The 14,921-nt window shown below is 38.3% G+C and overlaps 1 long non-coding RNA gene across 1 annotated transcript in view; it reads left to right on the top strand.

Moving 5' to 3' along the window:
* LOC134738941 (uncharacterized) overlaps nt 1–10,888 on the top strand; it is a 32,531-nt gene extending 21,643 nt beyond the window's left edge. The window contains exon 3 of the long non-coding RNA XR_010125230.1: nt 9,042–10,888. This is a non-coding gene — a long non-coding RNA (uncharacterized LOC134738941). The remainder of the gene's footprint in view (nt 1–9,041) is intronic.
* Nucleotides 10,889–14,921: the final 4,033 nt, after the last annotated feature.

Raw genomic sequence — 14,921 nt, 5'->3', positions numbered from 1 at the left:
GGTGCTAATCCTCTTTCATTACTAATTGTAGGAACCTCAGATAGTCACTTTTCTCCCTGGGTTTTAGTTTTTTATTACAAAGACAATGAATATGGCAAGATGCCCCTAAAGTGCGTTCTAACTTTAGAAGTTTACCATTTCAATCCCAAAAGAAAGGAATTAGGTGTAATATTTTTATTTTGTTTCATCCAAGATCAAATGATACTCATTTACAGTGCAACTTCTAAGAGGCTCCATTAGCTTCATATTGTTTCACAGAACTTCAGGCTTTGCCTTACATCGTTATTTTACAAAATTATGGGCTTAACATATATTTTGGAGGTTGAATTGACAAGATTTTATGGTGACATGAATACGGAAATAAAGGAGAAAAAAGTGTTAAAGATGAAATGCTTGTTCCTGGCATAAACTACTGGGTGGTTGCTAAAATCAGAAATACTGGAAGAAAACTAGATTGGAAGGAAAGGTCAAAAATTTCATTTTGAACAACTCTAATCTGGGGTGCTTCTAAGAATCAAATGTATATGTAGGTAAATATTCAAGTTTGGAGTTTAGAAGAGAGGCCAGGCAGGGAGATATGAATATGAAAGTAATTAGCATATAAATGGTATTTCAAACCAGAAGTACAGATGAGATTGTTGAAGGAGAGAGTATAGATTGTGAAGATGAGGGCTTGGAGAATAAGCCCTAAGAAACTCCCACAGTTAAGAGTTCTAGGATAGGAGAAGTGAAATAGCAAAGGACCAGAGAAATAGCCCTAAAAGCAGGAGAAAATGGGGATCATGTGGTGGAATAGAAGCCATTGCCAGGAAAGTGTTCAGCAAAAAAGAAGAAGCCAACTGTCCTGAATGCCCATGAAAAGATGAGGTCAAGATGGACTAGTAAATTTATTCCCTCACATACTTCTGATTCAAGCACATGCACAGATAAAATACAAAATGGAAATCAATTACACAATCATGCTCACAAACAAGGTAAACAAATATTTCTATGTACATAAATGGAAGACAACACAAAGTGATAAGTGGGACTAAAGCTATGAGGAGGCAACTGGGCTAAAGCCTAAGAGTGTTTATATAAAATGGTCTAAGGGTTTAGGAGGCTGGGGTGGGCTTGAAAGATATTACTCATTATCATTGTTTGGGGCTATGGCTAATATCAAGCATTTAATCTAGGGTTGTAAAAGCATACAGACACAGTCATGTGACTAAGACCTAAACCAATATCTTACTATGGGGCATATATCCCAGTCTACGCTGTAAAATCTGGCTCCAGGCTGACTTTCAAGAACTAGGTAGACCTCTAAATATTGCGATGGTCCAGGGCTCAGTCTTCCAACCTCTCTCCCATTACATTGACTCTTTGGTGATATAGTCCATGCTTATTTTTTAAAATACCATCCACATCATGATGACGCCTAAGTTTACATTTTTAGCTTGGACCTCTCATTTGACCTTCAGATTCACACATCAAGTTGGTATCTCCACTTGGATGTTCCAAAAACATAGTCACAATTTTACTCCCCACACCTTGCTCCTCTCATAGTCTTCCCCTCTCCAGTTAATGACAACTTTATTCTTTCCATTTCTGAAACTAAAAACTTTGATGTAATTCTGGGCACTTGTTTCTCATCTCACATTCAAATCTCGGCAAATCTTGACAACTTCACCTTCAAAACATATCTAAAATGTGACCACCTGTCATTAGCTCCACAATTACAATGGCTCAAGATGCCATTATCTCATACCTGAATTACTGAAATTGCTTAATGCCCTCCCCCACTCCCCACCATTGTACTACTGCTCTGCTATTGTCTAATCTCAACATGGCGGCTTGGGAGAGCCTTTGAAATATCTCAGCCTTTTCATATCACATCTTGGCTCAAAATGTTTTAAAAAGTTTCTAGATCTCCAGAGTAAATGCCAAAGTCTTTATAATGCACTACACAAACTGCTGTCTTTCTGACTTCTTTCAGTAAACTCTACACTTGCTAACTCCACCCTAGCCTCACTAGATTCCAGTGTTCCTTGAAAACAAACATGCATGCTTCTGTTGTAGAAATTTCATTTGCTTTTCTCTCTGATTAAAATGTTCTTGCCCTAAGGAAACACAGGGCTTGAGCCCTCACTCCATGTAAACTTTTATCAAACTTACCTTTCAGTGAGATCTTTTCTGATCATTCTATTAAAAATGGTAAACTGTCACAGATGTGCCCTGCCTCTTTTCCTTGCCATGTTTATCTCCACAGCAACTTCTATCATTTGACTTATTAACTGTTGTACACATGTATTTCTATACGATCTGTCTCTCCATCACCAGAAAATTAACTTCATGAGAAGGTTATGTGAAACTGATGCAATGGAAGTGTGATGTGTGACTGGCCACTTGAGCTAGATGGATGGTGGTTGTGGCTGCCACAGAGAATTTTTCCTGAAGGTCTCCTCTAAATGGTTTCACCAGTTTTGTGGGACACTAAGCAGTGTTTCTGAGTAAGCACTGGCCTTTGCACTTTCAAATCAGACAACTGAGCGTTTCTTCCAGGTTCCATAACCCATCTCCAGGCCTGAGTTAGGAGGAATAGTAGTTGAGTATATACCTGCTGCATGCATTACCTATGTCTTGGACATTGAGTCCAACCTTTCAGTTCCAAATCTCTATTCACATATAGTAAGTTTTCTATTAGAATTTCCATTATCATTTCTGGCTTTGGGACAATAGCTATTCCATTCCACTGAAACGTTCTCCATGAATCTCTGAGTTGGTCAGAGGTCCAATCCCTTTACCTGTGTGTGACTTCTCAGCTTCCTGGGTTGGTTAATTAGAAATCAGTTTCAGGCCACTTTTCAGTGGCCTCCAAACCCAAAAGTGAAAGAATATGTTGGGGAAGGGGCACATGAGTAGCTGTTTATGGAGCCAGGAGGGTCATCTCCCCTTATAAATATTTTCCAGAAGTAGCACCCTTTAAATACAAAATAACATAATACTCTAGAATATGCCTTGTGCTGGCTATGATAAAAATATGTTAATGGAAGCAGTGTGAAAGCAAAAATCAGGCAAAGCAGGTAGTCACAGGGCAGGGAGCTCTTACAAATTTCCTGTCCCTTCCCGTCACCACTGAAGAAGCTTTGCTTTGCCCTAGGGATGGAGGAGCAGGATGTCTTAAATTACTTGCCCTTGGTAGCTATGCCACAAGTAAAATGTCCTATTACATCTTTATCCCTTTTCTTTCTTCATCTAGAAGGAGTTTCTTCCTTGTGTTTCCTAATAAAATCCTACTAATTCTCCAAAAAAAAAAAATTTAAATGCCTTAAACCTTCCTTAATATCCCCAGATCAAAGTTGCCTTTATTTTTTTTGAGTTCAAATATTCCTTGTCCTTCTTTGTTAATACATTTTCTTTTTATAGGATTTACTATCCTTATCAGACTGTCAATCCCTTCATATCAGGAACCAAGTCCTATCACCTTTGCTCTTAGCAAAGTATTTTAAGTAAAGATTTACTAACTGCCTATTGAATTGAAACAATATAAAGTGTTGAGGTATATTGTTGTAATACAATGTATTTCATAGAGGTATAATGTATATTTTTGAGATTTGTCATTATATCCTTCCAAGTGAGATGGGAGAGCTCCCTGACCCCCCTGACAGGACATGCAACAGACGCGTGGTTTGTGTGTTCAGCTGCCACATACTCAAACCCCTCATGGGAGGGCAACACACAGATGGGCAGGTGCAGGAGCCAGGGTGAGCGCTTCTGGGCTGTGGCCCCATGGTAGCATCTAGGCGTGGGTGCCTGTGACTCTCAAAGCCCTAGTGGGTGTGTTACAGTGCTCTTTTAGCTCTGCCATTCACAGATGGCTTAAGTGTTAGCCAGCTCAGTGCCCTCTTGCTACCTAAGTTCTTGTCAGGCATCCAGGAAGAATCAAGCCACATGGACAAATTGAAGAATGGTAAATGTGGGGGATTTTATTGCTGGATAGAGGTGGTTCTCAGCGGGATGGATGGGGAGCTGGAAATGGGATGGAGTGGGAAGATGATCTTCACCAGATCAGCCTTCCTGCTGCTGATCTCCTCTCTGAATGCCCCCAGACAAACTCCTCTCGATGTTCAGATACTCCTTTTCTCCTCTCCTTCTCTGCCACACCACTCTGCTACTCTGCTGCTCTTCTGCCCCTCTTCTTTTCTGCACATGGAGCCTGGGGTTTGGGGTTTATATGGGTACAGAAGAGGGGAATGGGGTAGGCCAAAAGGCAACTTTTAGGCTTGAAAATAAGAATGCCTGTTCCTATTTAAGGCCATGGGTTTCCAGGCTTGAGAGTGGAATTACAATGGCTCAAGATGCCATTATCTCGTACCTGAATTACTGAAATTGCTTAATGCCCTCCCCCTCTCCCCACTGTTGTACCACCGTTGCTTTTGCCAGGGAACTGTCCTCTTTTACCCATTATTTCCCTGCCTCCTCTCCATGTCACAAGCAAATACCTCCTTGAAGTTAGGTGTTCCCATGTGACTTGCATTGGGCAACAAAATGAGAGCAGAAATGGAGGGTGTCCCGTCTGAGTTGAGGCATGTAGAGTGGTGTGTGTCTCCCCACACTCTTCCCCTGCTGTGGAAGCCCCTGTAGATGTGGAGGTGCTTTATGAGCCTGGCAGCCTGCAATGTGGAGCCTCCACATGGGGACAGTTGCCTTGGAGAGTTCCTGTAGATGTGGAGGTGCTTTGTGAGCCTGGCAGCCTGCAATGCTGAGACTCCACATGAGGACAGTTGCCTTGGAGAGTTGCTGGGTGATGAAATTTTGGAGCTCTTTGTTTCCCAGCATAATGAAATTTATCTTGGGGTAAAAGAAAATCAAGTTTTAAAAGAGAAAGAGAGAGGCCGGGCGTGGTGGCTCATGCCTGTAATCCCAGCACTTTGGAAGGCTGAGGCAGGTGGATCACAAGGTCAGGAGATTGAGATCGTCCTGGCTAACACGGTGAAACCCTGTCTCTACTAAAAATACAAAAAAATTAGCTGGACGTGGTGGCGGGCACCTGTGGTCCCAGCTACTCGGGAGGCTGAGGCAGGAGAATGGCATGAACCTGGGAGGTGGAGCTTGCAGTGAGCGGAGATCGCTCCACTGCACTCCAGCCTGGGTGACAGAGCGAGACTCCATCTCAAAAAAAAAAAAAAAAAAAAAATAGAGGGAGAGAGAGCTGAATTCAAATCCTGAGTTTGCCACTTCACAGTAATGTGACTTTTAAGAAGTTCAGAAAAATCTTATACCTCAGTTTCTTTGTTTGTAAACTGGAAGCTGCTACTCCCTCTACCTTCCACATGTAACAGAAGGTTATAGAAAATATCATAAGTATTGATCATATAATAGATGCTTAATAAATAGTATCTATTAATCTATCTATAATATCATATCATATATATCTTACATTTATGCACTTTATGGGTCACCTAGCACAATGCCAAGAAAAATACCATGGCTTGGGTAACGTTGGCTGATTAATCTGAATATTTATAATAGAGTACCTATACACTATACAATGAGAGGCTTACAGAGGTACTCAAGAGAACATTTCTAAATTAACAAAGAATGCAAATGAAGTCTGGTATAAAGTTGACCCTGACCTTTAAAGAATTCAGAGGGCAATGTGTTCTTAAATGATGAACTGTACTTGAATAATATCTTCAATGTGTTGGTTCCAGCCCTTCAGCATACATTGCATGCCAGACCTCCCTGTTCTCACTGCCTTGTTCCTAGATGATTGTTCTGTAATTAACCTTGGAAAACTCCCACCCGTCATTTTTCCTCCTTATGTATCCTTCCGAATATATCATTTAGCCAGTTCAGGGGTTTGGCTTGATTCAGCTTCTAAGGTTTTGATTTCTCAGACTCATTACACACTGGCAACATGCCATGATCATCAACACTAGCCATTTCTATTTAATAGAGAATTAATTATTCTACTTCATAACATTCATGTTTTTTTTTTCTTTTTTACTGCTATTGCTCTGTTTGCCTAAGAAAGATTTGAGATTAAAAAAAAACCTGTTACAAAATGGTATTTCGTTCTAAACGTCTAAATAATTTAAACTCAGTCACAAAGATTTAAAGGATAGTTTGGAAGACGTTTGCTGTTGTCAGGGAAAGATCATGGGCTTTGGGATGAGAGGAGAATCTGAATTATAGCTTCTCCACTTGATAGCTCTTTCTTTAGAGTAAATCTGGCTTTTTACAACCTCACTGTCTCACTTTCTTTATCTGTGAAGTTCAGATAATAATAATATTTACATCTCAGATTAGTAAGAATGGATGAAGTAATATTAAAAAATCCATGTAAAATCCATAAGAAGTGCCTACTATAAAGTTAGCACTGGATGAAAATGTGGGTTCCATCACGGAAGTTACAGTTTACTTAGCAGATAAATGGAAACATTTGAAATCGAAGAAGGAGGTCTGTAAAATTGATCTTGAATGAGCATCTTTATCCAAGAAAGGGCAATTAAGGGCTGATTTCTGTGATAAGAACTTTAGGTGCACCAGCAGGGCATAGGAGAAGAAAGCCAGTGAATACAGGAGTTGAGAATTTTAGTGCTCAGAGAACCTTAAAGAGAAACCAATGATATGATGCAGGATTTGAGATTTTATCTGAACTCAGAAGTGTAGATACAACTTGGATAGATGAAGACATTAGGTGGGTGGTAGAAAGCACAGCTGAGCTGCTATGTTACGACAACAGAATTTTTTCATATATGGAAAAGAATAAGATAACCAGCTCACTGGAGCTATGAGTTTGCCTTAGGAACCAGCATGAAAATTGGAGAGAAGGATTGCATTCATTTAGGGAGAATCTGAGATCCACAGTTTCTTTCACTTTACCTTGAAGGAAATTTGGAGTCATTTTAGGGTGGTAACATGACAAAGCAGTGCTTTAGTATGATTCTCTCTGGCTGCTGTGTTTGCAAGATGATATCAGATGTAGGACACACTGCGGCAGAACGGCATGTTAAAGAGATGATGAGAGTAATACTGATTTGGGAGTTGGAGACTTGGAGAAGTGGCAAATGTGAATAGAAGATAAATGGTGACCTCCACAGCCATTCTCAGGAAAACATAGGGTTTGGCAGTAGATCCCTAACAGGAAATTAAGAAGAGATAATATTTATGAATGACCTAGATGAGTGTTTGTGCATCAGACTCAGAAAGTCCATCCCACTCATCAAAGAATCTTTGAAAACTCCCTATTGTGAAGCATTCATTGAACTTTGCATGATGAATTAGAACAAAATTGTATGTTATTATATTTTAAGGTGGCCTTTGTGTTGACTGGTTTATTGGGAGACAGAGAACATCAATACCAGTCTGCTTTGCTTGGTACCTAATAGACCTATGGGCTCAAAATGGAAAGATGTGGATATCTTATATTTTACTTGTTTACCCACTTTTGCATGGTGGAGCTAGAGACTCTGAAGGCAACCTACACAAGTTCCTACTCTGCTTTAAATGTGGAGATGGCTTCTGTCACAAGAAAGGGCTTGTTCCATTATATCAATTATCATATAACCTGAAAATTCCTCATGTGGTTAGCTTTCACCCCCTGTGCATGTCTGACCCTACTCTTTTCCTTTTATCCATGGTGGTCTATGCATGGACTCCTCCTTTGTTAACAACAAGCTCACATTTAGTTAATTCACCATAATAGGAAATTAAAATGCCACAAAGTCAGGGGAAAAAATGAACTAAACTGAAAAATGTGCTAAGTGGGAACAAAATGTGTACATAAATTTATATCTTTCGGCCCAACATTTAAAGAACTGCATCAAGAGAACAGATCTAGAGAGATCATTTAGTCCATTCAAGTAACTTCAGTGAACACAGTGGCTGTCAACCCTGACTACGTAGGAGAATTTTACAGGAACTTCTGATAGATACCAGTCTCATCTCCAGAGATCCTGTTTAATTATGTATAGAGGGATACCTTGAGATCAGGACATTTTGAAATCTCCCTAGGAGATTGTAAAGTGCAACTAGAGTTGAGACATATTCTTCTGTACCCTGGCCTGGCTGCTCATTAGGATCAATTGGGGAGTCTATAAAAAATATGCCCAGTTTCAACTCCCAAAAGATTCTCATGTAAGTGGTCTTGGGCAAAACCTGAGCATTGATGTATTGGAAAGTTCTCCACGTGATTCTTCTGTAAAGCCAGTTTGAGAATCAATGAGCTGAGGAGTAACTCCTAAACATCAAAATCCCCTAAAAAGGTTGTTAACACAAAAGATTACTGGATCCCATTTCCACAAACTCTGCTAAAGTAGTTGTGGGTGGAAGCAGAGAATTTATATGTCCAACAAGTTCCCAGGTTCGGTTGCTGTTGCCAGTATGGGGACTCCATTTTGAGAACCACTGAAGTAAAACTCATCTATACTAAAAATATCTCCGAAGTAGATTAGTCTTCTTTGTAAATAGCCTCCAATACTTTAGCCTCCCCTTAATATATCCAATTTATTTCCTTAACAAGGTTTTAGTTATTTGAAGTTGAGATGGTCAGTGAATTCATATGAACACCACCAGTTACCAATTAATTCCTTCACTTTTTATCCCTCTCTCCCCACAAAAAAGTGATTTATTTTTTTTTGGTAATTTCAGTTCAGAAGAAATGTAAGCAAATAACTGCTAATCATTCAAAATTTGATTTTTGACTTCTAAGGGTCAAGGTCCACTGATCCACAGTAACTTAAAAAAATTATATAAACACAAAAGAGTAGGAGGCACGGATAAGACACCATTGTAGGTATCACATAATAAAACTCAAGTTAAGGTCACGTTGACCCATAGTGTTAGAGAATGCCATCTACTAAGCACAAAGGAAAACTAATTGTCACAATTTTTTTTTCTGTCAGTGGTTGTAAATGAAAGAAGATATTTTGAGGAACAGGATTAATAAAACATTAAAATAACTAGGAAAAAAAGCTGGTAATTAAACATGTACTGTAATTCAAACCCAGCCTGAACAATGGCTCTTCTCTTCTGATTCTGCTTCTTTTTAATTACAGAAATAACAGTTCTTCCTGGATCAGCCTTCTCCCGTCTGTCATCTCCAACAGATACAAAGCCAGCTTTAAAAAGACCAAACCTCCAAAAATCATTCATGCTTTCTGCCTCCATGTTTTTCTTTCCAACCTAGTTCCTCCAGAAAATGTAAAAGAGCAGCCGAACCGTCAACTGGTACAATGACTTCTACATGTCAGACCTTGGCCACGCCACAGTCATCAGATTATTCTATCACAGGGGCTCTCAACCGTGGAATATGGTCTCCAAGGGAAACAAGCCAGAGAGGGCTCAGGAGCATTGCTATAAAGAGTAGGCAAATGGAAATCTTTCCCCAAAGGGCACACTGGGATTGTTAGGCGAGGGCTGCTCAATCCATTAAAAGTTTAAACTCGAAAAAAAAAAAAGAAAAAAAAACCTTTTGAAAAAATACAGAAAGCAACCTGTTCTAGATTTTATGTATAAAAGAGAGTTTATTCAGGGGACCAAAATGTTGACAGTGAATCAACTGGGAGGATATTTTCAATCAGAACCGTCTGACTGACAGCTTTCATATTATTAACGCACATACTAGGAGACATCAAATTTGAAGGGCAGGCATTGTGCTAAGTCAGACTTCTACCTTAAAATGCATTACATTTTTTCTGTAAATCAAGGTCAGTTATTAAATTAAGGTGCTCTCATCCCTAAATACTTTATTCCATCATCGTGTGTAATTAATCACAAACCCCTTACTTGGGGTTCTTTAGAAAGTGATGAGCAAAACCCATAAAAAATTAAGAGAAAAAATAACAGATATCTTTTAAAAAACAGGGAATAAGTGCAAGGAAATTTAAGTATAAGTAAAAAAATTTGCATGATTCTTTAAATAGATAATAGATACAATAATAATAATTTTGGAGCCCTACAATTCCACAGCACATTAATCTTTTCAAATCTGTTATTTTTCATCATTAAAACAATCATGTAAAACAGGTGGAGTACATCAATATTCCAATTTCACAGATGCATACACTGAGTCAAGGAAAAGTTAAGTATCTATTAAGTCATCCAGCTTACTGGAAATGGAACTGAGACTTGAAAGCATATCTTCTAAATCCCACCTCTTCTCTAAAGATAGTGTCACCTCTTCTCCAAAGATAGTGTCAGGACATAGAAAGCAGAAGTTAAACTGTATGTGCTATTCTGCCTTCCATATTTATTTTTCCCAAGAAGTAATTTAAAAAACACATTGGAGATAATGCTTGTGAAGCACTTTGCTAAATGCTAAATTGTCCAAACACTTTGGGAAACAGTGGCAGTTTCTTAAAAATTTAACAAAGAATTACCATATGACCCAGCAATTCCACTCCTAGCCATGTACCGAGGAGAACTGAAAATATATGTCCATGTAAAAACTTAGAGTTAAATATTTGTAGCAGCTTTATTTAAAATAGCCAAGAAGTGGAAACAACCCCCCAAAAATGTACCTCAGTGATGGATGTATAAATAAAACATGTTGTATACGTAACAATGAAATATTATTTAGCCACAAAAAGAAATGATGTTTCTTTTTCTATTACTTGGCCATAAAAAGAAATAAAGTGTTTTGTTTTGTTTGGTTTGGTTTTTTTGTAGCATGTACTGACCTGGAAAACCTCATGCTAAGTGAAAGAAGGCAGTTACAAAGGACCACATATTTTTCATACCATTTATATAGCATGTCTAGAACAGGCAAATCTAGAGAGATGGAAAGTAGGTTAGTGGTTGGCTAGTAGCAGAGTAAGCAAGCAGGGATTGGAGGGTGTTGGCTAAGGAATACAGGGTTTCTTTCTGTGGTGATTTTCTTAAAAAGTTCTAAAATTGATTGTTGTGTTGTTTGCACAATGCCGTGAATATCCTAAAAGCTATTGAATGATTCACTTTAAATGGGTGAATTGTATGGTAGGTAAATTATGTCTCAATAAAACTGTTAAAAAACACACAAGCATACTCCGTTTCAAATGGTGCCTAAGATCATCTCTGCATTCAAAAGAGATAAAAGAAACCCTCTTTCTTTACTTCCTTTACTTTTTCTTCTATTAGTCTTCCCAGTTTTTAGGATCCAGAACTCAAGTTCTTGTGATAAGTAATTTGCAAAGTACGAAGGAGTTTGACCACTTTGATTTGCCTGAGATCTAAACCCAGATATAGTACTTTGATGGGCATTCTGAGTTTTCAACATTTTACTGACAGAAAGACTGGCTGGAAGGACACAATCCTTCTGTACAAAGGACACTGAGTATTCTTTAATCTTGTATCTGTTTTTGTTTCTGTCTCTTACCTGGATTCTTGTGTTGCATTATCCACACTTACACATAACAATTCATAACACTTCAACTCCAGGCCATTAGATTGGGGGGTTTGAAAAACCCCGTAGCCAGGCATGATGCCTCAGGCCTGTTATCTCAGCATTTTGGGAGGCCGAGGTGGGAGGATGGCTTGTGGCCAGGAGTTCAAGACCAGCCAGAGCAATGTAGTCAGATCCTGTCTCTACAAGAAAATGAAAAAACTAGCCAGGCATGTCACCACATGCCTGTAGTCCCAGCTACTCAAGAGGCTGAGGTGGGAGGATCGCTTGAGCCCAGGAAGTTGAGGCTGCATGAATTATGATTAAAGGACTGCACCCCAGCCTGGGCACACAGCAAAATGCTGCTTCTAAAAAAAAAAAATTAAAAAAATGAATAAAGAAAAATTTAAAAATAAACACTGTGACCACTATTACTTACTTGACTTCCCATCTTTCCTTTTTCTAGTTTTTAGAGAAATGGCTCTTAGTATCTCTGCAAACCACCTACCTAATCACTAGCTTAATTTGATATAATAAAATAAAATTTACATAAAATCATTCCCATAGTAACTATCTACACAATTAGATACAATAGTTCTCTAATTTTAAGAGGTAACTGTTCTCTTTTCAGGTGCAAAGTTCACCTAAAACACAGCACAATGTTTTTTTAAAAAACACACTAGTCAAATCTAAGCAAGCATATCAAACAATAAAAGGAGGTGATTTCATCACATGCACAAGGCTGAAAACTTTTTTCTCACTTAATTATTTAAAGATTGTGAACTCTTTGATGTAAAAATGTGTTTTTTAATTCATTTTTATGCCTTTACATTTCTTGACTATCTTGAATATTTCCTACTATATAATGGGTGCTTAATGTGAATGAATGAATAAACAAATGAGTGAATGAAAGTCTGAATTAGTCACATCTGTTTTTAACAGACTGGAATCAAAGAGCCCTGGACCCAAGACATGATTTTTTCAATTACTATTTTTGTACGCACATGTAATTTGATTTCGGTTAGACTTAGTTTTCTCATCAGGTACATGGGGTTGCTGATGTGTTGTGAGCATAAATAACAGTGTGAACCCAGAAAATCTGAGACAGGTCACAGTTAATTTAGAAAGTTTATTTTGCCAAGGTTGATGACATGTCTATGACACAGCCTTGGGAAATCTTGACTACATGTGCCCAAGGTGGTCGGGGCACAGCCTGTGGTTTTGTACATTTTAGGGAGACATGAGACATCAATCAATATATGTAAGAAGTACATTGGTTCAGTCTGGAAAGGCGGGACAACTTGAAGCAAAGGCAGGAAGACTGGAAGTGGGGAGGGAGCTTCCAGGTCACAGATGAGAGGCACAAAAGAATAGGTTGCATTCTTTTGACTTTCTGATTAGCCTTTACAAAGGAGGCAATCAGATAGGCATCCATGTCAGTGAGCAGAGAGATAACTTTGAATAGAATGGGAAGTAGGTTTGCCCTAAGCAGTTTCCAGTTTGAGTTTTCCTTAGTGATTTTGGGGGCCCAAGATATTTTCCTTTCACAACAGCATACAGTTCCTAAAAAACAGGTAGCATTGAAAACATGTAAACTATTAGCTTACAGGCATTACTTTATGTAATAATCAGGTTGGTCACAGAAAAAGTCAGAATTTACAGGTAATCAGGAGAAGAAAGAGTAAAAGAGGATGAAACCAAAGCAAATTTACTAGCTGAATATGATTGTGATCAGCCTGATCATTTTGAAAAACTACGAGGAAAGAATCTCAAATTTGTTGCAAATCATCATTATGGTTTGTTGCAAATCATGTCCTCCACTCTTTGAAGCAGACATTTTTCTTACTGTCCTGAAAACTTTGACGGTGGGGACTTGTAAAGAAATAAATTATGACTTAAAGAAAGGTCAAGAATAATCTATTCCAGCTGTGGCTTGAGGAAGCTAATTTGAATTTAAAAGAAAGCAAAAATCCTTTTTTATTTCCCTCTTTCCACTCAAGATTTTTAATACTGTGGACTCCTAACAGATAAAATTTCATGGCATCAATAGAGGACTCAAAAGGACTATTCAAATGGTGGAAAATCTACCAATAGTTTGGAGAAGAATCCCAGATATATTTATTGAAAAAGTAAATTATGTACGGTAGCTGTCAGGCCCAGACAAAGGTTGTTCTTGTTAAATATAGTGAACTCCAAGTTTCTCTTCAAAGAATCAGTATGTCAGTATGTTCAGCTCTCTTATTCTCTGTTCTCCATTTTAAAGTTTAACTTCCCAGTTCTCTTCGCCCCCTTGCCTCTAGTTTCTGTAAACAACTTTCCCACCACTTCTAATCAGTGGTTCACATCTGTTCCCCTGGTCACCTGCTTTGACCTGAGTCACCCCTGTCACCTGCTCCATCCTGTCTCATCCTGAGTCACCCATTCTGTAACCATCCTTCCTGCCAAACTACTCACCCCACCACTCCAACTCGTACCCCTGCTCTCTTTAAAACAGCCAACTGGAATTAGCTTAGACTGTGTGGTCCAACCCTAGCCAATAGGGGAATGATGCAGCAGTAGGGGCTACCTGCATCAGGAATAAAAACCCCTTTGCCTCCCTTGTTCAGGTGTGCTCTTGCCATTGCTCCATCCAGGAGATGCACCCTTCTGTAGAAGTAAAATTGCCTTGCTGAGAAAATTTATATTTGAGTGCTATTCTTTTATTTTTGCGGCACTGAAAAATTTGCTTCTAACATTCTTCTCCCAACGTGGCACCCAAACCCTTCCCTGCTATGCTGCCTCATTCAGCCTCTTCCCATTGTGATCACTTGTGATTTTTGGCTAGCACATAGTTTCATTTTATTGTCTAATAGTCCTCCAGAGTTCACTGAAATCCTGCTACCTGGGAGTGTATACTTGGCTAGCAAGTAATGGAGAAAACATGGTCTCATTTCCTGCAAGTCCCTAAAATCTGCTGTAGAAAATTCATCCTTCTTTCTACCACTCTTTATTTCTTATAATCTTATTTTATCACTGAAGCTTTGGGAATTTCGTAGAGTGCTCTCTTAACCTCAAATTGTTGCTACTTTTCAGCTATTTTGGTGAGATAAAACTTTTCAGTTATATAATAGCTAATTTTCCTGAAATTTTTTCTTGACATGGAAATAATTTTATTAAAGATTATATGAAATAAACATATTTGACCAGTTCACAACTACTCTGGTCAGATAAGCATTCTTTTGGGCTCATATTGTTTAAAACTTCTGCCAAATGTTCAGAATACTTCTTTTTAAAAGAGTTTTGTGAAAGACAGTTTATTTGGCAAAGTAATACTACTAAAAGATGTGAGAATAAAACTATTTATTCTCCAAAAATACTCACATTTTAATGTGAGATTAGACTTGGCAAAGTCCATTTTGTTGATTTCTTATTCTGAGATAAATCTTCAAATATTTACTATATATTATGCTATTTGCAAGTTAATTTCATATTCTTAGAATTATTAATACATATGAATTTAGCAAAATTTTAATTTAATGCTGTGTGATTTTATACAGGGTTAGGCATCCCTAATCAGACTATATGTGTAAGGTGTATA

The sequence above is a fragment of the Pongo pygmaeus genome, chromosome 22 (assembly GCF_028885625.2).
Source record: "Pongo pygmaeus isolate AG05252 chromosome 22, NHGRI_mPonPyg2-v2.0_pri, whole genome shotgun sequence".
NCBI classification, from domain to species: Eukaryota; Metazoa; Chordata; class Mammalia; order Primates; family Hominidae; genus Pongo; species Pongo pygmaeus.
The sequence above is the reverse complement of the archived record's forward strand: the minus strand, read 5'-3'. Positions and strand labels throughout refer to the sequence as shown.